Here is a 14399-nt window from a genome sequence, read left to right as displayed (position 1 = left end):
TGGAGATATCTGCAGTAAAGCAAGCCACCCTAACTCCCAGAAATGATGAATATTAAGCCCTCTCCACTAACCACCCCTCCCCTGTGTATTAAACACCCCCCTACCACCCTGGAAGCCATGTACCAGGGCCCCTTCATTCAGCAAAATGTCCCCTTCTACAGTTTAGTGTTCTCCTTCCCGCCCCATTTGTGCAGTAAAGGAGTAATTTGTAGAAATTATTTCTCCAGGTCCTACATGATGAGCGAAAGATAGAACCCCCCTACCCCCCGCAGAACATCAAAGCTGCCGCTGACAGCACCCCCCACCCCTACCGCTGATGGGTGGGTAGGGGCCCCAGTGCATTGCTTTGCCCAGGGGCCTACACTGCTGTTAAGACACCTCTGGTGGCAACTGGCCGTTTTCAGGGAACTTGTACTACAGGCAGTGCTATGTGTAACTGGCACTACAGGTGGACAGGACACTACGTGTAACTGGTACCACAGGGGGGCACTATGTGTAACTGGCACTACAGGACGCATTACATGTAACTGGCACTATACTGTGGGCATTACGTTTATCTGGCACTATACTGGGGGCATTATGTGTAAGGAGCACTGCTGTGGGCATTATGTGTAAGGCTGCCAACTGTGTATGTAAGGGGGTTGATAATACGGTATATATATTTATAATTTGATTTAATAATATATAGTTGGGAGTCCATGCCCACTATTATAGGAGTGCAGGCGCGCACATTGGGGGGAGGGGGCTCTTCAAACGATCTCACTCAGAGTTCTAGTAGGCCTGGTGCTGGCTCTGGCTGCTGTCTGGGTACTTTGGGGTCTGACGTGTAATCACCGTATATACACAATGGCTGCAGTACCAGCCCACCCCCCATATACTTAATGTGTGTGCTGTTCCTAAAAAGTGAGCTGAGGTTTGTGTTTTGTGCTGCTAGGGAGGTACTGAAAAAGCCAGTGCCTCCCCCAGAGGTGTAGCGTGTAGCCACGGCGCCCGGAGCATATGCGTGCTATGCCCCCCCCCCCAAGTGTGCATGTGGGGTTAAATTAAAGGTGTGTCTCCCCATGGCTGCCCCCCCTGTATCTCCCTATGACTGCCTCCCCCCCTGTATCTCCCTATGACTGCCTCACCCCCTTGTGTATCCCCATGGCTACCTCCCCCCCTGTATGTCCCCAAGGCTGCCTCCCCCCCTGTATGTCCCCAAGGCTGCCTCCCCCCCTTTATGTCCCCAAGGCTGCCTCCCCCCCTTTATGTCCCCAAGGCTGCCTCCCCCCCTTTATGATTCCAAGGCTGCCTCCCCCCCTTTATGTCCCCAAGGCTGCCTCCCCCCCTTTATGATTCCAAGGCTGCCTCCCCCCCTTTATGTCCCCAAGGCTGCCTCCCCCCCCCTTTATGTCCCCAAGGCTGCCTCCCCCCCTTTATGATTCCAAGGCTGCCTCCCCCCCTTTATGTCCCCAAGGCTGCCTCCCCCCCTTTATGATTCCAAGGCTGCCTCCCCCCCTTTATGTCCCCAAGGCTGCCTCCCCCCCTGTATGTCCCCAAGGCTGCCTCCCCCCCCTTTATGTCCCCAAGGCTGCCTCCCCCCCCTTTATGTCCCCAAGGCTGCCTCCCCCCCTTTATGTCCCCAAGGCTGCCTCCCCCCCTTTATGTCCCCAAGGCTGCCCTCCCCCCCTTTATGTCCCCAAGGCTGCCTCCCCCCCTGTATGTCCCCAAGGCTGCCTGCCCCCTGTGTATCCCCATGTCTGCTTTCCCCCTGTGTATCCTCATGGCTGCCTCCCCCCCTAGATGTCCCGAAGGCTGCCATCCCTGTGTCTCCGCATGGCTGCTCCCCTTCCCCACCGTGTCTCCTCATGGCTGCTCCCCCCCCGTGTCTGGTCTCCGGCTAGGGAGGCCAATCCCGGGATCGGGATCGGCGGGATCCCGGGATTTGGGCCCAAAAATGCCGGGATTTGAATCCCGGGATTGGAGCTTCCAATCCCGGGATTCAAGGGATTACAGTGCGCATGTGCGGGAGGGTGGGTGTAAGTAATGACACTTACACCCACCGCGGCAGCCATGGACAATCTGAACGCGGCAGCACTTCAAATGTAGTGCCGGCCGCCAGCCAATCAGAGCTGGCGGCTCGGCAGCCAATCAGGGAAGCTGCCGCAGCAGCAGCAGCCAATCAGGAGCCACTGCTGCTACCGCTTCCCTGATTGGCTGCCGGTCCTCCAGCTCTGGTTGGCTGGCGGCCGGCGCTTCATTTGAAATGCTCCCGCGTTCAGGGAGTCCATGGCTGCCGCGGCCGCCCGCCTAATAGTAAGTGTCATTACTTACACCCACCCTCCCTCACGCGCCGCTACCAACCCTTCGGCGCCGCTACCTACATCCTCCCTCCCGCACCACTACCTACACCCTCCCTACCTCCCGCACCACTACCTACACCCTCCCTACCTACCGCACCACTACCTACACCCTCCCTCCAGCGCTGCTCCCTCCAACTTTCACTGGTCCCTACTGCAATCCCGGGAATCCCGGGATTGACCGTTTTTCAATCCCGAATCCCGGGATTGAAAAAACGGCCCGATATTGGCCTCCCTTTCTCCGGCCCTCCTTGCATCTCCGCATGGCTTACCTGACCTTCCCTCTTCCTGGATCACTGCTGGGGTCGCCGGGAAAGCGCTCATTCATCCTTCATGTCCCGCAGTGCAGCCGCTGTGTCTTAGTGACAGGCGCAGCATGTAGCTACTGGCCGGTGGGACTGCGGCGCCCTTGCCACAGACAGGCGCCTGGACCATGATCTCCACTTGCACCACCCTCGCTACACCCCTGGCCTCCCCAGCCACTGACCTCACACACGTCACTGCTCTGGAGAGTAACTTTAGGGTGCTTCTAACCAATAGACAATGCTATCTATAGATGCGTTGTCTTTAGAAGCTTTTAGGAATTATTTTTAATTATTTTTTTTTGCAATATATTCCTGGAAAGGGATCAGAAGATCCTTCTCCATCTCCAGTGGCTTGGGCATGCACTAATGTGAGTTTATAGACGGCTTCAATTGTTCACAGTTGCAATCATCATAATTTGTATCCCCACAAAAGGGGACTACACACTTTAAGATTCTCTGTCCAATCTGGCTGGTTCGAACAAAAATCTGGTAATGTATGAGAACAAAAACCTGTCGACCATTTGCTTCCAAACACTGGAAAACAGACAAAAGGTCAGTCAAACAAATTGGTTAAATCAATTTGATTTAACCAATTTGTCCGAATGACCATTTTTGTCAGTTCTCTGGCATTTTGAAGTAAATGCTTGATTGTCATTTGCTCTCATTCATTACCAGATTTTTGTTCCAACCAGCCAGATCGGTCAAATAAATCTTTATCCCAGAGGTTCCCAAACGCGGTCCTCAAGGCACCCCAAAAGTCCAGGATTTAGCTATATCCATGGCTCAGCACAGATGGTTAAATCAAATTGACTAGGGTGCTAATTAAGTCACCTGTGGCCGGGCATGGATACATTTAAAACCAGGAGCGTTGGGGTGCCTTGAGGACCACGTTTGGGAACCTCTGCTTTATCCCCATGCTAAGTGCAAAAGAGCCATCAGAAACAGGCTCCCCTTGCCATGCAGCTGACTCATGACATGACAGATCTTGAGTGATGGGTTATTATTTTAAACCCGCCACACAGAATAATAATAATAAAACTACATGTTATTTATATAGCACTCTTTCTGAGATAGGACTCAAGGCACATACCAGTATCATGAACATTATACAGTACTGAAACACAAAGAGGTTTAGCTTGCATGAAATACAAAGACCATGGTGATACCACAAAGGGTGTGGCAGCCATTTTAACTCATCACTTGCAAGGATTATTCATCCCACCCATGAAGGTTCCAGATGGGGCAGCCATTTTAGAGCCACTGCATAGGATTACACTGGGCAATGCCTGGAACTGATGACACACAATGGGAGAGATAAAAATGAATGTCAGGATCCTTGCAAGTTCATCAGGTACTGCTAATTGTTTAATAGCTTATACATAACTCTCTTGGTGGATTTCACCGTCAATGGTTAATTTATAAGACCATATATTCTACTTCCAGTATTAAAGTGTAGTTTACAGGTAGGCTGACCATACTATCATTTAAATTGGGAAACTCCTGAATTACACAGGGTCTGTGGCTGGTTTAATTCAAGCCTGCATTTCACATGGTTTTAATCAACCACAGAACCTGCGTAATCCAAGAGTGTCCCAGTTTAAAGGGATAGCATGGTAAGCCTACTTCTAGAGGGGTCAGTGATGCAGTGCAGGGAATAGAGGGGTCAGTGATGCAGTGCAGGGTATAGAGGGGTCAGTGATGCAGTGCAGGGTATAGAGGGGGTCAGTGATGCAGTGCAGAGTATAGTGGGGGTCAGTGATGCAGTGCAGGGTAGGGTATAGAGGGGGTCAGTGATGCAGTGCAGAATATAGTGGGGGTCAGTGATGCAGTGCAGGGTAGGGTATAGAGGGGGTCAGTGATGCAGTGCAGAGTATAGTGGGGGTCAGTGATGCAGTGCAGGGCATAGAGGGGGTCAGTGATGCAGTGCAGGATATATAGGTTCAGTGATGCAGTGCAGGGTAGGGTATAGAGGGGTCAGTGATGCAGTGCAGGGTAGGGTTTAGAGGGGTTAGTGATGCAGTGCAGGGTAGGGTATAGAGGGGTCAGTGATGCAGTGCAGGGTAACATAGTAACATAGTTTATGAGGTTGAAAAAAGATAATTTGTCCATGGAGTTTGTTTATTTGTGTTCTCCTACTCTGTATTATTTTCAGGACTAGTTTTATCTGTTTGATAAAGTCGGCTGTTGTGTTGTATTTCCTCATTTTATTATAACTATGGTACGTGATCTATCCTCCATAACCCTGTATATCCTTATCCATTAGGAATTTATCTAGGCCATTCTTAAAAGTATTGACCGAGTCTGCCATTACTACTCTCTCAGGCAGGGAATTCCAAACTCGTATAGTTGTATAGAGGGTTCAGTGATGCAGAGCAGGGTATATAGGGTTCAGTGATGCAGTGCATGGTATAGAGGGTTCAGTGATGCAGTGCAGGGTATATAGGGTTCAGTAATGCAGTGCAGTGTATAGAGGGTTCAGTGATGCAGGGTATAGAGGGGGTCAGTGATGCCGTGCACGGTATAGAGAGTTCAGTGATGCAGTGCAGGGTATAGAGGGGTCAGTGATGCAGTGCAGGGTATAGAGGGGTCAGTGATGCAGTGCAGGGTATAGAGGGGGTCAGTGATGCAGTGCAGGGTATAGAGGGGGTCAGTGATGCAGTGCAGGGTATAGAGGGGTCTTTAATGTAGTGATGGGTTTAATATAGTACGATTTTTGGTGCTACTTCTAACTGTCCATTGTTACTTGTAATGGCAGGTATAGAGGGGTCTGTAATGTAGTGTAGGCCTCCGGACCCCAGACACAGTGCATGTTTTGCAGGTCTCCTCACAGAATCACAAGTGAAATAATGAGCTCTACCTGTGGACCTTTTAAAATGTGTCAGTACTAAATACACCTGTGCACCTGCTTTTTCGTGATTGCTGATGGATGGGGCCCTAGGGCATAATTACAATGTAGGCCCCCATCCATCAGCAATCACGAAAAAGCAATTCACATATTCCAATATTTTTTCCCCCTCAGATTTAAAGATTCCCCAATTCACCAATCTGCCCCCATACATTACAGATGTTTCACTGATTTTCAGATCATTTTCTGCAAATACAGATCTGCCAATCTTGAAAGCCTCACCAGTTTAGTAGAAACGGTCTGCAGATCTGATGATTGTTACCATACACTAACGGTGGGTACACACTGGCCGATATATCGGCCGTTCTCTTGAACGGCCGATATATCGCAGGTTCATCGGCCAATGTGTACAGGCGATATGTTTGTGAACTCCGTCGTTCACAGACATATTGCGTCGGCCCCGCAGCACAGCCGACAGCCAACATATCTACCAAAATAATGGCGCATCGCTGTGCGTGTACGGGCGATACACATGCTGCAGCAGCCGGCGGTGATTGACAGCTGAACTGGGCGGGTTGTGTACACGCCCGCCCAGTTCATGACGTCAGTCCCTGACGGATCGGGCAGTGTGTATGCACAGCACACTGCCCGATCCGTCCATAGATATATCTGCCGATTAATTGATCTGCAGATATATCTACCAGTGTGTACCCACCTTACCAACCTACAGCCCCAATTCATCTGTGAAATCCAACATGTTGGACAACTTGGTGAAACAATCCCAATCAGGGTTTTATTTGAATACGCGACCTGTGGACGAATTGGCCCAATCCATTGCTGATCCATTAGTCATAAGTCATAAGTGTCCCAGATTATAGGGATATTATGTTAAGTATACTTATAAAAATGTTTCACATGTACCATTCTATACTGTAATATAACAGAGGACAGTATCAAGACATGCTTCAACTTGCTGCTAATACAATCATCCAGCAGGTGGCGCTCTTATACTGTTAAGCAAGCGACACCATGACAAATGTAAGAGCATATAGTGTTGAGTTACTTGAAATACTTTATGGCAGCACTTACAAAAAGTTATCCTCCTTATTCAGCGGAGTATAGACCCCTGGTCCCTGGAGTGTATATAAATGAGCTCTCCCTCCTCATTGGGCTAAATTTACTGTACAGCGATTTTCAAAGGTGCCCCGTGTTCTGTTTAATATAGAATTGCCCCTTTATTTTATTGAACTATTTAGATGTAGCACATATTATGCAGATCTTAAGCAAATATTTCATACATCCACATCAGTCATTGCTCCAGAGGAGCTTACAATCTATATTACCGGTCACATGGACACACTATGGTAAATTGTTTTGTTATACATCTATTGATCTACCAGAATGTTTCTGGAGTGGGAGGGAAGGAAACTGGAACAATCAGAGTAATCCCTCACAATCATGGGGAGGACATATAAATTCCGCATTGATGCCTTTAAAAGTAGCAGCTGAAAGCTGCGGAGAACAGGCAGCTTAGGAAAGCTCTACGCAGTAAATCTTGGTGTCAAAAAAAGTTCCCAAATTGCCCTAAATATAAAAAAAAAAAAACACTTGAATGAATTTGGTTCTGCCGTGGAGTGTATAAAGGGAAAGAAGTTATCCGTATGTATAAACCTCTTTAAGTGGTGGTGGGGATACTGCCCCTGGGCCCCCTGACATCACTAATACCCCTTTCACACCGCACAAATAACCCGGTATCGACTCGGCATATTGCAGGGTCGACCCGGGTCAGCGTGCGGTGTGAAAGCGCCATGTCGGAAATCCAGGGTCGCCTGACCCGGTGATTCAACCCGGGAATAAAGCAGTGTTATTCACGGGTTGAATACCGGGTCAATGGCAACGTAAACGGGCTCCCAGGTTGATGCGACCCAGGACCCGTTTACTACAACAGGGAGAGGCGGCGCAGAGATGATCTCCTCTTCCAGCGCCGCTGCCGGCTCTGCCTCCCGCTGCTATGACAACCCGCCCGGCATATTGCCGGGTCGGGGAAGCCAGCAGCAGTGTCCAATGCCGGATCCCACCCGAGAAGGACCCGTTTCCAATTCCCGGGTGGGATCCGGCATTGGCAGCGTGAAAGGGGTATAAATCTCCCTATTGTACAGCAGCAGAAGCAGTCAGCCAGAATGTGTGCAGGGCTGTATGTAGTGCAGGCAGAGACACAGCGTTATCAGGTTTCATGAGCTACCTGACCAGAGGAGCAATAATGAGCTACCAACGGAGCTTCCCAACCAGAGGAACAACAGGAATGGGGGAGTGAGCTGTAAGTGGCCTGGAGATACCAGCTTCTCCTCCTCCCCACCTGGTTGTCTGGATCCTGTGTTATCTAATGTGGGCATTTGGGTCTAGAGCAGGGTCGGACTGGCCCACAGGGGTACCAGGGAAACCACCGGTAGGCCCCACTGCCTGAGGGCCCACTCCTTCCTCTAGGGATCAGGTTCCAGACTGTGTACTTGTATTATACATGGTAGATATGTTGCATTACACTGCACTAAACTATTGTGTATTTGAAGCCTTTGTGGAGGCTGGCCACACCCCTAAGTATGGGCCCCTATCACTGCATTCCCCCGGTGGGCCCTTCATGCCCCAGTCCGACACTAGAGAGACACACAAATAGTCCTCCGGGGTCCTGTTCTAGTGCACATGTACCATACCCTCCAACGCTCTACACATAAAAATCGGTACAAATTAGAAAAAGTTGGCGTGGCCACGGGTAAAGCCCTTTCCTACACTTTCAATGGACATTTGGAGAGTCAAAAATCGGTACAGACCATCAAAAAAAGGTACTGTACCTGGCAAAAAGTTGGGAGGGTATGGTGTACTGTAGTACAGAGGCTGCTGCTATTCTTGCATGTGACAAATAAATTACAGATTTTATTTTTCTATGTGTATTGAAGGTTGTTTAAGTTGTCTTTGTTCCACTACATTTAAGCCAATGGTGTTTATTAGATTTAATCTAATAGTTTAATAATGCCTGGGTACTGTTTATAGCTTTATAGAATTGAGTGACAACTATGTTACATATCTCCCAACATAGGCCCTCATTCCGAGTTGTTCGCTCGTTATTTTTTTTCGCTACAGAGCGATTAGTCGAAAACTTCGCATGCGCAATGTTCACAGTGCGCCTGCGCCAAGTAAATTTGCACAAAAGTTTGGTATTTTACTCACGGCGTAACAAGGTTTTTTCATCGTTCTGCTGATCGTAGTGTGATTGACAGGAAGTGGGTGTTTCTGGGCAGAAACTGACCGTTTTCTGGGAGCAGGCGTGCCAGGGAAAAACGCAGGAGTGTCTGGAGAAACGGGGGAGTGGCTGGGCGAACGCTGGGTGTGTTTGTGACGTCAAACCAGGAACGAAACTGACTGAACTGATCGCAGTGTAGGAGTAAGTCTCGAGCTACTCAGAAACTGCTAAGAAATTTCTATTCGCAATTCTGCTAATCTTTCGTTCGCAATTCTGCTAAGCTAAGATTCACTCCCAGAAGGCGGCGGCCTAGCGTGTGCAATGCTGCTAAAAGCAGCTAGCGAGCGAACAACTCGGAATGAGGGCCATAACCCTCTCCAGGAGGGACAAAATGCTTGGCTTCTGGACTTTTCTCTTAAGGGCCGTATTCACGGCCCGATTTGGGGAGAGATGTGTGCTGAGCGAACCGCTCAGCACACAGCTCTCCCGCCGCTTAGCACAGCGCAATGTGTGCTGAGCGTGCGGGGGGAGACGGGGGCGCTCATTTCACCCAGCGGGTGAAATGAGCGACCTGCTAGATTGAGCCTGCAGGCCAATCTAGCACCAGCGATAGTGATGCGCAGCCAATCTAGCACCAGCAATAGCGATGCACGGGGCTGCGCATCACTATCGCTGTGGGGGGTACACACGGAGAGATCACTGCTTAAAATCTAAGCAAACTAGTCAGATTGCTTAGATTTTAAGCAGCGATCGCTCCGTGAGTACCCCCTTTTAATTTGTGATTGCCATAATTTGTGTTGAATAGGTTTCTAGATAAGAAAGATGTTTCAGCACAGGTGCCGGCAATCATACAGTAAGAGGGAAGTCCAGGAGCAGAGCATTCTGTCCCTCCTGGAGAGGGTCATGGTGGGAGGTATGACCATACCTCCCAACATGACCCATTCCAGGAGGGACAACATGCTCTCTACCTGGCCTTCCCTCTTACTGTATGAGTGAAACACCTTTCTTATCAATTAAATAGTTCAACACAGGTGACACCAATCATATATTAAGAGGGAAGTCCAGGTAGAGAGCATTTTGTCCCTCCTGGAATGGGTCAAGTTGGGAGGTATGCACAATCTAAAGCCTGATGTGTGTGTCCGGCGATATCGGCTGCGACGGGACCCGGCGGGCTTTTTGACATCTGCAAGTGCATACACACCATTCATATGTTCAACAGTATGGCATTGCTAGCAACAACCCCAGATTGAGCTGCATGTACAGCTGACGGGTGATACCCAGCTTTATATACACCCTCCCCCCACCCCGTGTCATGTTGGTCTCCCCCTTCCCTTTAGCACGTAGGCTCCTACTAGCAGCTCTCCTCCCTCCTGTATCATCACCTGCTGCACTTGCTCATTAGCCTATGGCTACATGTTTTAGCTTGCAATGAATATCCATCCTTACTTAATATCCTTGCATTGAACAACTTATTTCTATTACGTCCTAGAGGGTGCTGGGGTTTCATTTAATACCATGGGGTATAGACGGGTCCACTAGGAGCCATGGGCACTTTAAGAGTTTAATAGTGTGGGCTGGCTCCTCCCTCTATGCCCCTCCTACCGGACTCAGTTTAGAAAATGTGCCCGGAGGAGCTAGTCAGAGCTAGGGGAGCTCCTAGGAGTTTTTCTAATTTTATTATTTTCTTGGGTTAGGTACAGGAAGGCTGCTGGCAACAGCCTCTTTGCTTTGTGGGACGTAGTGGGGGGGGCGGGGGGGGGGGGGGGGGCGGGAGTAGGAACCAACTCTTGAAGTTAATGGTTCTCTATCTCCACTGACAGGACACTGAGCTCCTGAGGGTGCTGATCGCAAGCCTACGAGGCGACCGCTCACTCCTGCAGCACGGCCGCCACACCCTAACAGAGCCAGAAGAAAGAAGAGTGGCGAGTATAGCACCGGCGGCCCGGTTAGCAGGTTGCCGGCGGCACAAGGGTGGGAGCGCAGCTCTGACAGGCTGCGCTCCGGCAGGCTCAGCAACACACTGAGTTGGCCCTTCAATCTAAACTGGTCACTTGGCTAACAGGGGCTAATCCCTGCTGTTAGCAACAAACACCTCTGGACATTATAATCAACTTAGGGGGTCATTCCGAGTTGTTCGCTCGTTGCTGATTTTCGCAACGGAGCGATTAAGGCAAAAATGCGCATGCGCATGGTACGCAGCGCGCATGCGCTAAGTAATTTAGCACAAAACTTACTAGATTTACTCCCTTCCGAACTAAGAATTTTCATCGTTGAAGTGATCGGAGTGTGATTGACAGGAAGTGGGTGTTTGTGGGTGGAAACTGACCGTTTTCTGGGAGTGTGCAGAAAAACGCAGGCGTGCCAGGATAAAACGCGGGAGTGTCTGGAGAAACGTGGGAGTGGCTGGCCGAACGCAGGGCATGTTTGTGACGTCAAACCAGGAACGGAACGGGCTGAGCTGATCGCAGTGTAGGAGTAGGTCTGGAGCTACTCAGAAACTGTTTAGAATTATTTTCGTTCGCAATTCTGCTAAGCTAAGATACACTCCCAGAGGGCGGCGGCTTAGCGCGTGCAATGCTGCTAAAAGCAGCTAGCGAGCGAACAACTCGGAATGAGGGCCTTAGTGCGGGAAGCCGCGCGCCATTGCAAGGGGTGGGGTTTTCTTTCAGTGCTGCTCCAGTTTTCACCAGCGCCATTTTCTCCCTGCAGATCACAGTAAAGAGACGCTGACAGGGAGCGCTGCCCTCCAGATAACTCCAGCTATACCTCTGCGGTACCAGGGTGTTATAGGCAGGGGGGGGAGTGTGGCAACAGTACTAATTACCCTATTAAGGTTAGTTGGTCAGTGCCGGGTTTTTATCATAACAACTGCCTACTGGGGCGCTGTGTGGCTGGCTCCCTATTACTCTGTGACTCTCTGAAGGTACTCTGGCGGAAACTGTGTCTGACATTTTCGCGTGTGTGTGTGTGTGTGTGTGTGTGTGTGTGTGTGTGTGTCTCTCACATTACCATGTCTAAGGACTCTGTGTCCTGTGCTTCAGAGTGTTTATCTTCTCCTGTAGAGTCTATTCCTTGTACTCAGGACTGCAATGTGCTTTCCCAGCCTTCTGATTCAGAACCCCCATGGGTGGATTCTTAAAGAGGAATGATATCCCAGATTTCAACAAGGATGTCACATAATGAGAAAGAAACTGTTTTTGAGAAAATCTGTGGAGGGTATGACATACTCAGCCCCCACTGCTTCGTCTAAGACTTCCCCCCCCCCCCCCCCCCCCCATACCCACAGAAACGTACACTTGCCCAGATAATGCAAGCCGACACTGACACTCTAATACAGGGAACGGTGATGGGGATATGCAAGGGGGGATGCATCACTTGCAAAGGGGGTGCAACTAATGATTGAAGCCATTAGGAACATTTTACATATAACTGAGAAGATAACTGAGCAGGTAGAGGAATCTTATTTTACATAAAGTAAGAAATCCTCGCTTACCTACCCGGCTTCTAAGGAGTTAAACCCTTTGTTTGAAAAATCCTGGGAAAACCCAGAGAAAAAAATTCCAGATCCAAAAAGGGTTCTCATTGCTTTCCCTTTCCCTGAAGAGGACAGAAAAAATGTGAAAACCCCCCTATAGTAGACACTTCTGTATCTAGATTGTCAAAGAAGGTGGTTTTACCTGTCCCTGGTTCAACCGCTTTAAAAGAGCCGGCTGACCGCAAGATTGAGACTACGCTCAAGTCACTATACACAGCTACTGGCGTAGCTTTAAGACCCACTATTGCTTATCCGTGGCTTTCTAAAGCCATAGTAAAGTGGTCAGGCATGTTACTAGAAGACTTAGATACTATGGATAGGAGTGACATTGAATTGTTTTTGCGTCACATCCAGGATTCAGCAGGTTTTATGGTGGAGGCCATGAAGGACCATGGCATGCTAAATGCAAGGGCTACTTCCATGGCAGTCTCGGCACGCAGAGGACTCTGGCTACGCCAATGGACTGTGGATGCAGAATCCAAGAAAAGTCTCCATGGCAACTGCGGGTAAGTCAACCTTTCTTCCCTCAGCAGCACCACCGCCTAGGAAATCTTATCCTACGTCTACACTGCAGTCCTTTCGGACCGCGAAAGTTAGAAAATCCAAAACCCCTTCCACTTTCTTTAGAGGTGGTCGGGGAAAATCCAGAAAACCTGCACCAACAGGTTCTCAGGAACAGAAACCAGGTTCTGCTTCCTCAAAGTTTTCAGCATGACGGTGGACCTCCCAGCCTGGAGATCGGGCAGGTGGGAGTGAGACTAAAAGATTTCAGTCACGTCTGGGCGTCATCATGCCTAGACCTCTGGTAAAAGATATTGGGGGTGATTCCGAGTTGTTCGCTCGCTAGCTGCTTTTAGCAGCATTGCACACGCTAAGCCGCCGCCTACTGGGAGTGTATCTTAGCATAGCTGAATTGCGAACGAAAGATTCGCTAATTTTCTCGTAACGATTACCCCGCAGTTTCTGAGTAGCTCCAGACTTACTCTGCCACTGCGACCAGCTCAGTCCTTTTTCGTTCCTGGTTTGACGTCACAAACACACCCAGCGTTCGCCCAGCCACTCCCCCGTTTCTCCAGACACTCCCGCGTTTTTCCCTAAAATGCCTGCGTTTTTCCGCACACTCCCAGAAAACGGCCAGTTTCCGCCCAGAAACACCCACTTCCTGTCAATCACACTCCGATCATCAGAACGATGAAAAAACTTTGTTACGCCGTCAGTAAAATACCAAACTTTTGTGCTAATTTACTTGGCGCAGGCGCGCTGCATACATTGCGCATGCGCAGTTTGCGACTAATCGCTCCGTAGCATAAAAAATTAACGAGTGAACAACTCGGAATGACCACCATTGTTACCAAGGGGTACAGACTGGAGTTTCAAGTGCTCCCACCTCACAGATTCTTCAAATCAGGCTTACCAGCAGGGAATTCAAATTTAAGGAGGAGTCTCCGAGAGCGGTGATCTCAGGTATGGAGGAGGAGGAATTCCTAGTATCCCTGGATATTAAGGATGCGTACCCAGGGCCGGTTCCGGGGCTTCTGGCGCCCCGGGCGGCATTAGGGGTGTGGCTTCATACAGGGGGCGTGGTCAGTTACGCCCCCTGTACTGTTGTAGGATGTGCGGTGCGTGATGATGTCATCGCGTACCGCACAGCAAAGGTCCTTTCCACGAAGGTAAACTAGACGCTAAGCGTCTAGTTCCCTTCGTGGAGAGGACCTTTGATGTGCGGTGCGCGATGACGTCAACGCGCACCGCACATCATTACAGTGAAGGTCCTCTCCAGGAAGGGAAGCTAGACACTACGCGTCTAGTTTCCCTTCACAGCGGGCAGCCCACGAAGGGAAACTAGACGCTACGCGTCGTTTCCCTTCACAGCGGGCCGCGGCAGCGGGGGGCACCACAGCAGCAGCGGATCTTGCCATGGTGCGGCGCCCTCCGGAAGGATTTGCATGGAACCTGCCGAAGGGAATTGCTTCGTAAGAAGCCACCATCTTTCCCAGGACTCGCGTGCAGTGATGCACCGACACCTGTTTTGGTTTCAGGAGGTCCCTGACCAGAGATGACAATTCCTGGGCCTTCTCCACCGGGAGAAACACCTTCTTCAGTTCTGTGTCCAGAATCATGCCCAGGAAAAGCAGACGCG

The sequence above is a fragment of the Pseudophryne corroboree genome, chromosome 12 (genome assembly GCF_028390025.1).
Source record: "Pseudophryne corroboree isolate aPseCor3 chromosome 12, aPseCor3.hap2, whole genome shotgun sequence".
Taxonomy (NCBI): Eukaryota; Metazoa; Chordata; class Amphibia; order Anura; family Myobatrachidae; genus Pseudophryne; species Pseudophryne corroboree.
Note: the sequence above shows the minus strand (reverse complement) of the source record.